Genomic DNA, 13,735 nt, shown 5'->3' with positions numbered 1-13,735 from the left:
AGGGTAAGTAAATGATGAGAGAATTTTCATTTTTGGGCTCCTTTAATTTGTATTGAACTCATAATATTCCTTTAACGTTTTTAGAAACTTGCTGTTGCAAGTCAAACACAAGTCAGTCGGGCACTTGTGTATGCACAAGACAAACAGTGTGTCCCGAAAATGAAAGAAATACTGTTTTTATCTAAATGTCTCGAATGTAAATATGTTTATTATGTAAAAAAATAAATAAAATGAAAATAGTAAGGAGATGTAACCTTAACCCATGTGTAATTCGCACCTGAATAGCAGCTTAACTGTTCCAGGGTTCTCCTATATTCTAATTTAAATAGTCGGAGTGTCTGCCTTTAATAGGCTACTATATTGTTCTTTTTTTTATCATACCAATAAGATTGAGACATTTGGAGGGGAAACTGCGTAATTGTTATGGGGAAAAAATGTCACGATGCAATTCAAATAGTCGCATATAGCAAAGAGAAAAATTTCCGCATTCGCATTCTGTTAAATTCAGAGAGAGAGAGAGAGAGAGAGAGAGAGAGAGATCTGAGGATCTGATCCTAACCACCCATCATTATTTGATGCTCATTCATCCTCCTCCACGTCAACCATTCAACAACAATTGTTGTTTCATCGCTCTCCTCCATAAATTCATCTTCTTTCTTTTCACCTCTGGATTTGTACATGGTGGTCTGTCTTCAGCGGTTACCGCAACCTTTAGCCATATTGTTAATGGGAGGAACCGCTCGTGCCCTTCTCGTATTTGGAATATAGACTGATCGCGCGCGAAACTCTTTGGTCAAAAGCCTGACAACGAAGGAACAATACATATAAATCTGGATATATTGACATCTGCACAAGGTAGGTTACAAGGGTGACGTAACCTTTAGCAGAAATTAAAAAATTAGGTTCGATTTGCGCAAAAATAGCCTACAATAAAATAGCCTATGCTTTGACATAGCCTATTAAGTACAATATTCGTAAAAATGGTTAAGAGCAAGATTTATTTAAGAAAGCCTTGCTATGAAATATTATACATGATGATCAACATTTTTTATGAAAATGCTGCAATAATTCGCTTATAAATCTGAAAAGGTTTCAGAGGTGAGTTAAAGAGAGAGCAACATCGCTGTGGCTTCATTTAACACAATTCAACATTATTCCATGTGACACATCGCCCACAGAGCTCACCCGATTACAGAAAACATCCACACGACTGCAGTTAACTGTTTATTACTGCAAATGTCAATTGTTAAATAGGAACATTGAGGCGTTTTATTTGCATTTTAATGGCCAGTCATTTATCTGTTCTTATTTTACTATAACCAAACAAAAACAACTTGTGCCATAATTAACTGTTTTGAACGATGACCTTCTAAAATTACATTAAGATAACACATTATCGTTTACTGTACGCATGCTGTCATCGTGCTCCATCTCACAGCACACGAAGGGTGTGTTTAGCCATCACCGAATATTAATAGGCAAGGCGTTTATTTCTATAGCACTATTCAAGACATTTCTGCACATACTGAACAGGAAATCCATGTACTGTAAGTACTGACAATTGAATTTTTTGAGTGTTAGAGCTATAGGTTGATGTCTGAGTTAACTGACTTGGTGTCTTTTTAAAGGAAAGCATGATATGTAAGCTAAGGGCCAGGGGCGCCTGCAGGATTTAATCTGAGGGTATGCACAGAAATCTGCCTTATAAACCTTATATCTAGGGGGATCCGGGGGCATGCTCCCTCATGAGATTTTTTTGTGTGCAAAAAAAAAATAAAAACACCAAAGCGTTATTCTGGTGACTTCGAGATAAGCATTTGTTTTATTTTATTGAGTATGAGTAGAATTCACGTAACTACTTACTTACTACTTAACTGTTCAGACAGACTTGTTTTCACACCAAAAATGCAAAACACACCACAACAAATAGAGCAGAGTGCAAGTGTCTTGAGATGCATTTTTATCAGTTGAAGACGTTCTTTTTAACTTGACACAGCATTTAAAAATGCAGCGCTCCCATGAGAGATCCTAAAAACACAGTGAAATTTGATGCAGTTGTCAAAAGACATCCATCTAGCGAATGTTAACATAGAAAATGATTGTAATACAGTGCGGGGGGGATGCAAAAAACACGTTCAGTTTGACCAGCCCCTTGTTCACATGTCACAGCATTAGCTGAAGTTTCTGTTTGTTCTATGTATTCGTAAATATCCCGATGCTGTTTTACTGTGTGAGAAACAGCTCCAAATGATTCAGTGAGAGAGAGCGCACTGAATGAATTGTACTGAATCACGAATCGATTCAGACCCTTTTGCAAGCCTGTTTGGCAAATTCAAAGAAAAGAAATGACTCAAAATAATTATTCATTTGCAAACTGGGTATTGCTAGTTCTTTTAAACAGCCAATAGAAATACGGGGCACATTTCATGATTGGCTCGTTTCGAAGGCTGCGTGCTAGGTAGATCGCGTCCTTTGAATGCTGCAGTATACCGAGCGTCCTCCTTTAAACAAGTCTCGTTTAAACGAGACGGCCTTAATAGGACAAACGGAAATGGAACATAACATGGTTACTATGATAGCTAACAAGTGCGAGCGATTCCAGTGAGAAGGAAGCAACGTCCCTTTGAAGGGAATGTATGAGGTGAATTTAAGGAGCGTTATAATGATGTAAGAGAAAATAAACTCAATTTTACAAGTGTACTTTTAGTCTTATACTTTGTTTTAAATACATATTAATATAATTATACATATTATATACTCTGCACCCATCTACTAAAGTACTTCAACTTGGGAATTCACATTACTTGCGTTTGTACATCATATTTACGGGCAAATTGCCGTTATTTTTTTTAGACATTTCCGTTGAAGCAAAGAATTGTGGGTTGTGAGTGCCCACGAAGGATAAATCTCATGCATCCTCCGAATTCCCATGAAAGAAGGTCACATTCGAAGGCTGCATTTAAAGTGTCCTACTCGCTTTTATGAAATGAGACAGTCTCGATGACGTATGCGGCCGACAAATGCGACCTCCGGAGGACGCAGCCTTCCAAATGAGACACAGGCATTGGTGAAATATTCTGAGAGTAAATATTTCTCAGGTCAGTCGGAATGCTTATGGTATGCACAGTGTGTATGGCTGTACAGATGCAGGCGCCACTGCTTAAGGCATCGATATTAATGTACCATGACTCCTTAAAAGTCTACGGCTGACACCCCAAAAAAATATAGAAAAGAAAAAAAAACAATTTTCTTTTTCTTTTGATTTGATTCTTAGAGCTCTAGTGTGAAATCTTTACCAGAACCCTACTGGTATTGTAATAATTTCTTGCCAATACAGTTAAAGGGAATCACATGGGGAGCTATTGGACTTTTAAAGGCCTTGAATGATTTCCTTTAGCCTACATATTTCTTTTCTATATGAGCACTGCACTCCATTAGTCATACTAATAGTTTTACTTGGGAGTGTGATCTTTTTTCCCCTAGTTTACTTTTGTGTTATGTTGGAGTCCTAAAAGAAGTTTCCATTTAGGATCTGTTCCAAATAATGATTGAAATTCCAATAAAAATGCCTTTTTCTTTTTTTTACTTTGCCCCACTGCTGGTTTGTATGTGGGTTTAACATAGTACTGATGTAATACTTTAAACCTGTGATCTGTTTTTGTAACCATTCAGCCATCACCCCAAAGTTACTCATGCAATGAGGTCCCCACTTTTATTTTTAGTTTACTGACACATTCGAGGCCCTTCAGATTCAGAAACTGATATATCACAGAAGCAGGTGTACACACATACTTCAACACAGGCTTGTAGAAACAAATAATTTTAATCTTATACTTTTGTTTTTGGTTACAGAGATTATTTTACTCTCAGATTTGTTCTTTCTTATTGTTGTTTTTTTTTTAGCAGATTAAGTGTAATGCAGTTATCGAGTCCTATAGCCAAGCACAACAATTGGGAGGTACAGTCAAGATGCAGTGTTATTTAGTCTATTTGTTCAGATGGTATTTTAATTGTAATAATACAATTATTTATTGCCATTATGTTTAACCATTCAAGATTACATGATCAAATGTATGTCATAATAGTCATTTAACTTCTATTGGAGAAACAGCTTAAATGTTTAGCAGATTTTAAATGGCCTGTTTGAAAATCTGACCAAGGGAACAGTCTCAAATTATGTAGAGTAAACATTAACACAGTTATCTACCACTTTTAATGGACTGATTGTTGTAGTCATTTTTTTGACAACAGACAGAATAGTGTGTGCAATCTAACACCTTTCATTGACAGCTAAAGGTTAAAATAATTTCAAAATCAGAATGGGAATTTGGTTAATTTGGTGTGAAAGTTTTCTCCAAATCCTTGTGGGCACCAGTGAACCGCAACCAGGTCCACTTGAAAAGTTGGTATGGAGTAAGTTCATGTGAACATTTTTACGGTTTATAGTTGGTATGAATGCAATTCGCCCTTAATTGTTTAATTTAGTTTTTTGTATTTTCTCCCCAAATTGGAATGCCCAATACCCAATGCTTTCTGAGTCCTCTTGGTGGCATAGTGACTCTCCTCAATACGGGGGCGGAGGATGAATCTCATTTGCCTCCGCCTCTGAGACATGCTATTCTCTGCAGCATGCACAACTCACCACGCACCACACCGAGAGTGAGAACTACATTATTGCGACCACGAGGAGGTTACCCTATGTGACTCTACCCTCCCAAGCAACCGGCCAATTTGGATGTTTTGGAGACCTGGCTGGAGTCACTCAGCACACCCTGGATTCAAACTTGTGACTCCAGGGGTGGCAGTCAGTGTATTTATTCGCTGAGCTACCCAGGCCCCCCAATTCGCCCTAAATTGCGAAAGTGAACCGCAATTGATGACATATAATTAGCATGTTTGCATGCTCCCTGTCACACTTACTACAGTAGAATGTATTTCTCATTGCTGCTTTTCTTCAAATTAACTACTTTCGGAGAGAAGTTACCTAGCTAAATATCATAAACAACTTCTGCAAATGCTCACGTTACTTACATTGATGATGCATATGTTCTGTGGTTGAAACCCCAAAACACAATGTGAAAACAGACCAGTGGGGGCTAGGGGAGGGTGGTATACTAAAACTAATAATCGGGTTCGGACGAAGCAATCAAACCAATTATGAAAACAGCCTCTCTTTTTTTTCCTTTGGTGTAGATTTAGTTGAAGTTTTGTCCTGTGGGGTGCGTGTGGGTATTATTAAATCAAATAGCTTTTCTTAGTTGTTCTATGCTATGGAATTCCTGTCCAAGCAGAGAAAAGCAGGGATCCTGTTTCTGACTAAATATGGCTTGTTAAGCTGAAATGATGTAACAATATAGCATATAGTCCAGACTCCAGAACATAAGCAGCAAACATAAGCAAAATGGAAAAGATCCCATAGGGCAGAGCAGGGGCAGTTCTAGGGTCAGCAGTTATTCAGGGCTTAGCCCAGGCCAAGATTAATGTTGTCACAAAACCAATATTTCAGTAGTCGATACCGATACCAGTGAAATTTCATGGATCTCAATGCTAATTTCGATTCCACAGCAAAAATTTGTTAATATGGTAATGTTCTATTGAACACACTCCTTTAGACTGTTTAAAGTAAAATTTCAATGTAAATAATCAATTAAAAGTGCATGTTTCCTTAAAGTGTTTCTCAATTAAGTATGCATTGCTTAAGTGTTTTTAAGTAGGGCCATTAATGTATCATTAATTTGTATACTGTTTATTTACAGTATATAGGGCTGCGAATCAATATTTTTTTTTAAATAATTAAGCACACTTAAAGTGAATCATGATTGTTGTACATGAGACATTACAACAAACATAAAAAATATGAATATATTTACTTAAGAATTTGGGTTAAAGGATATGCAAGAAATTGGTTAATCATCATTATCTAAATTATTTAAATATGTACATTTTAAAATGTTCAGTTTTTTGTACATTTTTCAAATTTTTAATCTTTGATGCAAGTATGTGAATACATGCCTTTAAATCAGTGGACATGCTGTAATTAAAAGTTGGACTAAATCTTCAATCGTTTTCCAGTGGGAACTTTATTGACCAGAGAAACTTGCAGATATAAAACATTTTGAATGCTTAAGTTTAATTTGGTGAAGTTTGAAAACGATTATTTTGTCTAGCTGCTAATCAGTCTCTACAAGTATACATGGCTGCAGCTTCCTAAATGGCCAGGTCCTTCTCAGTCTCTGTGATGCACACACTGGATCTTTCTTTCTTGGTTTCAATTTTGACAGTGATTCAGAGGAAAGTAAGTGAGCGTTTCAGACGATGCAAAGAGATATGGCAGTTTACTCTTGCATGACCAGTTCAGCGTTTATGGGTGAAGTTTCCATTCTCTGTACAGTAAATCTGCCCCTATGTTTATTATTCACAGGACATGTGTTGTGCCACAGAAAGTGAGGAAAAAGTTTAGTGAAGTTTCGCCCATTGTACAAAGGTGCCTGGGTTTGTTCCTTGAAGGCAGCAGATGCTCTAACCCCACCCCCACAATAATTGGAGCCTGTAAGGCTGAGTAGCCTGCCAGGAACAACTCGGAACACCTTTCTCCTATTGCGTGAAGTTTCAAAAAGTAAAAAAATTATAAAATTAATTGTATGCATTTTTAATACATAAAAAAAAATGATAACAGAATTTGACAGGTAAAATTTCCCAGCCCTAATAAAGATTCATTCACACAGTTTACGTCCATGAGTTCCAAAACAGCTACATACATGGAGCGCAACTGAGGAAAACATAATAGTGGTCTGGAGTAGGGTGACCAGATCAGAATTGGTAAAATTCGAGACGGACGAAAACGGGGGAAATGAATTTAAAAAATCTGGGCAAAATTATTTATTGAGGAATTCTGAATGAAATGACTGTCTGTCATGTAAACACGGAAATACAAATAAAAAAAAACCATTGAACTCAAGTGTCATCATGAAACAAATAAAACAAACACTGCGCTTTAACATCAGCAACATCCAATCAAATCACTCCTTGTGACTTTTTTGAGCATGCATTTCAAAACTCCGCACCAAAATTATTTACTATTTTAATTCCAAAACTGAACTGTCATGTAGGCTAAACCCGAAATTACAAATAGGCCTAAAAATCATTAAAATCATGAACTCAAGTCTCATTATGAAACAAACACAATGACTGCGCTTTAACAGCAACATCCAATCAAATCACTCCTCCTTGTAGCTGCCTGCACGTGCACTTTCCCTGGCCTCACGGCTGCTGCTTGCGCTCTCTTCATCTACTCTATAACATAAAAAGGGAACAGAAAGGTTGTATTTCTTTGTGCGTATAGAATAACAGAAACAACAAAGGTGAAAATGCACTACGCTATACCTCCAGATTGGGTTGCGCTGGAGGCCCGGCGGCACTGACGTATTTCGCGGAGGATTTCACTGCTGCCAACACTCTCGGCTTTGGCTTTCCCATTATGAATTTGTGGAATTCTCCACAGCTCATTTGTAAATTCATTTTTATTTTAATTTCGCTGCGGACCAGGTTAATTGAAAATCTGTTTCTAACATCAGTCCAGGCACCTTTCATGATGGAAAACACCCGCTCTGAGTAAGCATTGCTCACGGGAATGCTCAGGACGAAGGACAGCAGCTTAGAATACTGCAGGAATGCAGACCTGCTCTTTAGCGCTTGTGCCCAAAGCTCACCTACAGGGTGGCTGTGTATCGCCAGTTTTGGCAAGACATCCTGCAGAGCACAATTCTCGTTGTAGAGCTCATCCATGTCAAGATCCTCATCCATTTGAAGGGCGGATACAACTGTGGTCAATTGCTGGTAGCTTATGTCTTGCCTTTCCTTAAGGTTGAAACACTAGAGGTTGAACAGGTGCCCAGTTTCGGAGAAGTTGAACCATTTCTCCAGGTATTGCTCCACGGTATCATAGAAGCTGATAAATTCTTCACGGAGCCTGTCAACCCTAAATGTAACAGAGGACGCGAAGACACGGTCAACATTTGCTCCGAAGAAAGCATCTTTTTTGCCCTGCTGGAGTTTGGTTCGGAGGCCGTTCATCAGCGCGTAGACTTCAACTGAGGTGAGATTGTCACTCTCAAGACTCAGCACAGCACCAGAGAAAATCTTTAGAACATTTTGCAAAAAGAAGAGAGTGACCTGCAACTCGCTGCATTCATCTTCCTCTCCATGCTCGTTACCCCGGAGAGCATCCCAGATGACACGGGGGCACTCTTCGCCTCCCAGCGACAAGAAGTAGCTCTGCACAGCTGGCCAGGTGTTGATTAGTCTGTCAATTGCAGGGAGCAGGCTCAACCAGCGTGTCGGGACGTGGCGCAACAAGGTAAGGTAGTCCATGTCAGCAAATTCAAACATTTCTTTGAGGGTTGCGACTCTCTTGGCAGGACAGCTAAAATGATTAAATTATTTAATCACTATAGACTCTACATCTGTTTTCAGCACATTGCTGGCACGTTTTACGGCATTATGTATTATGTGAGCTGGGCAGTTTGCTGGCAGGATCTTGCTGTTGTGTTGTTTTAGATTTTGGTAAATTGAGTGCTTTCTGCCGTAATTCACAGCCGCATTGTCAGCTGAGAAGGCCGATACGTTATGAATGCTGAGATTTTGTTCTTCTAACTTCTGCAGTAAGGTGTCTGTGACAGCATCTGCGCTCTCGGCTGCCTGTTCAAAGAAATCCAGAACCCTGTTTTGGATACCTTGCTCGGGGGTCCAGAATCTTACTGAGATGGGGAATGTTTTCACATTGCCTTTATTGGAGGCATCAGTTGCAATAGAAAAATACATGTCCTTTGACTCAAGGCTCTGGGAGAAGTCAGATGCGAGCGGTGCCAGTATGTGTGTGACAAGTGCTTCTGCTTTTGTGCGACCGCAGCAGATGTGTTTAGCTATAGCCGAGTCGGAGTACAGTTTTGGCGTTAATTTTATAGCACAGTCAAGTGATCTGTATGACTGTTGGTGGGTCACACAGTGGAACACAGAGGTCAGCTCAGCAGCAGCTATTTTATTATACATAGAATCATCCTCCCGTCTAAAGAAGGATGAGACCAAAGTGTTGGTCTGTACAGTTGTGTTGTTAGTTATATGTAGTTTGCTGCTAGCATGCAGCCTGACGTCACACTCCCCCCCGTGCGAAATACCAAACTCCTTCCTACATACATTACAAAACGCTTTGTTAGCATCACGTAAAACTGCAGTAATCCAGGGGTATTTCCCTACCCAGTCCTCCCGATACCTGCAGAGACGTTTTTGCTTTTTAGCTACGTGTTCATCGGGTCCGGGACACCAGCCTGAGGCTTCATTTCAAGATTGAATGAATGAATGAATGAAATTACGCCTTGCCGCCTACGTAGTCTACGTAGCCTACTGCAGCTCTCTACGTTCTTTTACTGTCTATGGTTGCAATGAGCAGCCGACAGGAGCTGGCTGCAGGACGGCAATGAGCAATTTTTAATATTCTATCACACTATAACTACTCGAGAGTCTGCTCTTGAGACTTTGTTCTAATTTTCGGGACAATTAGGGCAGGATTCGGGATTCGGGACAACTGCTTGGATTTCGGGACTGTCCCGAATTTTTCGGGACGTCTGGTCACCCAAGTCTGGAGACACATTTTTTAAAGGTTAATTTCTTTTAAACTGACATGGCATCTAAAAAATCCACATGATGCTAGATGCAAAGACAACATTCTGATGCAAATGCTACGTGAACAGCCCCTAAGACAAATTGCTTCCAAATGGATTGCTGTGGACTGTTGGCTAGTGATTTTGTTCCATGATATGAAAGAAAAGAGTATTTCAATTTCTAAAGCAACTTTTTGTAATGTCTATTTAATGTTTTACATCTGACAGATTATTATATTTCATTCTATTTTATTAATTTGGGGGCTTTTATCAGCCCAAATATTGATAGAGTTTATGTGATTGTTTTTAAATAATTTGAATAATTAATCAGTATATTATATAATTAATAAAATTAGATTTTTATTTGACTGTAATTATAATTATAATACAAGGAATAGTGTGTTAATTATTAGAGGGCCTCATAAGAGGGAAAAGATTCCTTGCATGTCCACATGATATCACTTTTTAAAAAGCCGGCTCACAATAAACCATTATGTTTACACTGAAACCTGTGTACAACTAAGTGATCATGACTTTCCAAGTTGGAGTAAGAAGCGGCATTACTCTAAACAGCTCGACTCACCGGCAATGTTACATGCAGCCACCTTAACATTATAAACAGAGAGCAGAGTTGTATTCTTGCTCTAAATTAATTCCTGAAGGAAGTATAAAATAGAAAGGTCATTGATTGGGTGTTCAAACAATAGTATAAACACTTGAGGCAATGCTGAACAGCTTCTTACTATAGTGTTGGAAATTAATTTAGAAAAATCTCTCACAAATCTCTGTTATACAGTAGAGATAGCAAACCTGGCGTAAATGCACAGTGTTTCACGCACAGGCCTACTGTTCATCAGACAGTCTCTCTTTAATTATGTTCTGGAAACTCGCTCAACACATAAATTATGTGTAAAGAGTTTCCACTGTGTACCATATCTACTCAGGCAGATGTGTTTTGATGGTCCTTTACAAACAAGAACAGTATGGCATGCCAATGGTGGCACAAGTTTCATATGATGTAGTATTTATGCAAGCCAAAATATATATTTAGCTATCGTTATCGCCATTGAATGTGTGAAGTTCACAATGTGTTTTATATTAAATCAAATATGTAAAACATGAAATTTTTTTTTTTACAAGTAAACAATATGATCTTATTATTCATAATCATATAAAGTATAAAATTTAGTTTTATCAATCATGTCTTGAATGTTAGAATTGTTATCGTTATTGGCCACAATAAGCGGTGAATTGTCGGATTCAGCCTAGAAATTCCATATAAAACATGTAACAGGCATATAAATGTACAGTGCTAATAGTTTTAGTCACTATATACTATTATATAGATATTTTTGAGCAGCTATTCCCACCCTTACCGCTAAACCTAACCCTAAGCATTTCTTATTAATTTGAAAAATGGAACAGTCAGATAAAGTGTAACGTTCATTCATAAATGGAATCACAATATTAAATTGCTGAAAATAGTACAAAAGTATTTCAAAAGACATGCTGCATTCATGATGGCAAACAATAGCTTTGTGTTAAAGTTGAAGTGTGTAATTTCTGTGCTATTAGTGGTACCAAACACAATTACAATAATAAAGTATGTTTTCAAACAACCTTTGCCAACACCCCTCAGACTCATCATGCCCTTTCACACTCTATGATTCCCTTTGAACAAATAGGCCTGTAATGTTCGATGAGGTGAGGCAAAAGTTCAAGGTCTAAATGCAGCTTTAAATAAAGGTACGCAAAGCAAAATCAAGAAATCCTCAAACATAGGAAACATTAGAAATCAATAAAACAAACATTACAACCATAAAGGACAAGAAATTACAATGGACAGAGGAAAACACAGCGATTAAATACACAGAGACTAATAGGCAAACAAGGGACACATGACACTAATGAGCACAAGAGCCAATGATCAAAGATAAGGAAATGAAAACGAACTAACAAGCCCATATTCAAACACAAGATAAGGGATGGACAATAAACATACATGGCGATCTCTAGTGGTTGCCAGGGAAAACCTTACATAGCCCCCATCTAAGGAGTGGCTTTTGAAGCTCCTTAACACATATAAAAAACAAAAATAGTTCATGGAAGGAGCAGGAGGCAGAAGCTCAGGGGCGGAGGCTCAGGGGTCCGAGTTGCAGGAGGTAGAGCCACAGAAGGCAGTTACAGAAGGCAAGCGCTCAGAGGATATGGAAGCTGTGGACTCAGCGGGCTCAGAGGTCAGAGCTGCTGTGGACCTACTGGGAACTGGACAGGCATGTTGACAGACTGAGGGAACTGGACAGGCTCATCGACAGACTCAGGGGACTGGACAGGCTTGTCGACAGACTCAGGAAACTGCACGAATTCGTCGACAGCCTCAGGGAACTGGACAGGCATGTTGACAGCCTCCATGGTCGGGAGTGCTGGTGTTTAGGTTGCCCGGGCTATGAGTGGCATTCAGCGACCTCAGACGCTGCTGACTCCAAAGGAGGAGATGGCGGGTGAGTTACGACATGCGACGAGAGCGAACGCTGCCCTGGAGAGATATATATATATGCTACTGTTGTTGTTATGTCTGAGCGATTAACACATGCTTTCCACGGATTAACTCTAAGCAGTTGATGTGCCAACCCAGCCGGGGCCCCATCCAGGAGCCAGTGGCTGCGTGCCCATTACACACGGCATCCCAGCCCAACTGGGAGGTGTCCATAGTAACTACGACGCATCTGAACACCTGCTGTAGGGGGACTCCTGCCCGTAGAAAACAGAGGTCTGTCCAAGGGCTGAATAATTGATGGCAGGAAGGAGTGTTTGTCACACGGTATGTGCTGTTGCGCCATGCCCATCTCGGCAGGTGAGGATGCCATATGCTTCAGTAGCCTCTCAAATTGTTTCAGTGGAACCGCTGTGCCCGATCTGAACGTACTCAGGCAGTTCAGTACTGGCTGCACGTGCTCACTTGTGAGGAGCGCTGTCATTGAGACTGAGTCTAACTCCATGCCGAGAAAAGAGACGCTCTTTTCCAAGTTGACCCGAAGCCCTAAACGGCTGAGGTGTGTGAGCACCTGGTCCCTGTGTGCACAGAGCAACTGTCGAGAGTGCGCTAAGACTAGCCTGTGATCGAGGTAGTTGAGTATGTGAATGCCCACTTCCCTTAACGGGGCAAGAGCTGCCTCTGCGACTTTCGTGAAGTCGCAAGGGGACAGGGACAGGCCGAAGGGGAGGACCTTGTACTGATACACCTGGCTGTCGAAAGTGAACCGTAGAAAGGGTATGTGACGGGGTAATATTGAGACGTAAAAGTATGCATCCTTCAGGTCTACTGCCGTGAATCAATCTTGATGCGGGATGCATGTCAGAATACGTTTCTGTGTCAGCATCTTGAACGGGAGTCTGTGTAAGGCCCGGTTAGGAACTTGCAGGTCCAAGATTGGCCACAACCCACTGCCTTTCTTGGGTACGATGAAGTAAGGGCTGTAGAATCCCTTCTCCATCTCGGCTGGAGAGACAGGCTCTATCGCGTCCTTGCACAGAAGGGTTGCGATCTCTGCACGCAGGGTGGAGGCATTTTTGCCCTGCACAGAGGTAAAGCGGATGCCGTTGAAACGGGATGGTCCTTGCCAGCCACCGCGACGGGTTGGTAAGCGTAAGCCATGCGTCCAAGCTCTGGGCGAGGGGCACTAAGGGGACGATCAAGTGTGACCCAGGGAGTAAGGAAACTGTTTCCTTTGTGACAACGTATGTACCGCAGCCCGTTGGGTTTTAAAGACACGTCTTTAAAAAAGACGTTCAACGTCAATGTGTTTAATCTTTTAGAGAAATATATATATATATATATATATATATATATATATATATATATACACTCTTCGAGGGCTGTCGAAGTGCTCAGGGGCGTGGTCTGCACTGATGTGCAGAAGAAGGGAAAAGTCGCTCAATATTTCGAACAACGTATGCTCTTTAGAGGTGAGTGGAACAGCAGTGGGTTTTACTCAGCTCGCTGAAACACAACCGCTCGGCTCCAAAGAAAATAATCTGTCTGAACAGATGCACGCTTCCCTCCTTTTATACCCATATGT

The 13,735-nt window shown here is 40.1% G+C and overlaps 1 protein-coding gene across 1 annotated transcript in view; it reads left to right on the top strand.

Annotated features, from left to right (window-relative positions):
* Window positions 1-612: 612 nt before the first annotated feature.
* The window catches only part of LOC127630716 (probable G-protein coupled receptor 153), a 103,583-nt gene continuing 90,460 nt past the window's right edge, over window positions 613-13,735 (top strand). Inside the window, exon 1 of the mRNA XM_052108442.1 lies at window positions 613-855. The gene's annotated coding sequence lies outside the window, so the exon portion shown is untranslated. The remainder of the gene's footprint in view (window positions 856-13,735) is intronic.

This window comes from Xyrauchen texanus, chromosome 37 (assembly GCF_025860055.1).
Source record: "Xyrauchen texanus isolate HMW12.3.18 chromosome 37, RBS_HiC_50CHRs, whole genome shotgun sequence".
Classification (NCBI taxonomy): domain Eukaryota; kingdom Metazoa; phylum Chordata; class Actinopteri; order Cypriniformes; family Catostomidae; genus Xyrauchen; species Xyrauchen texanus.
This window is presented reverse-complemented; position numbering and strand designations above follow the sequence as displayed.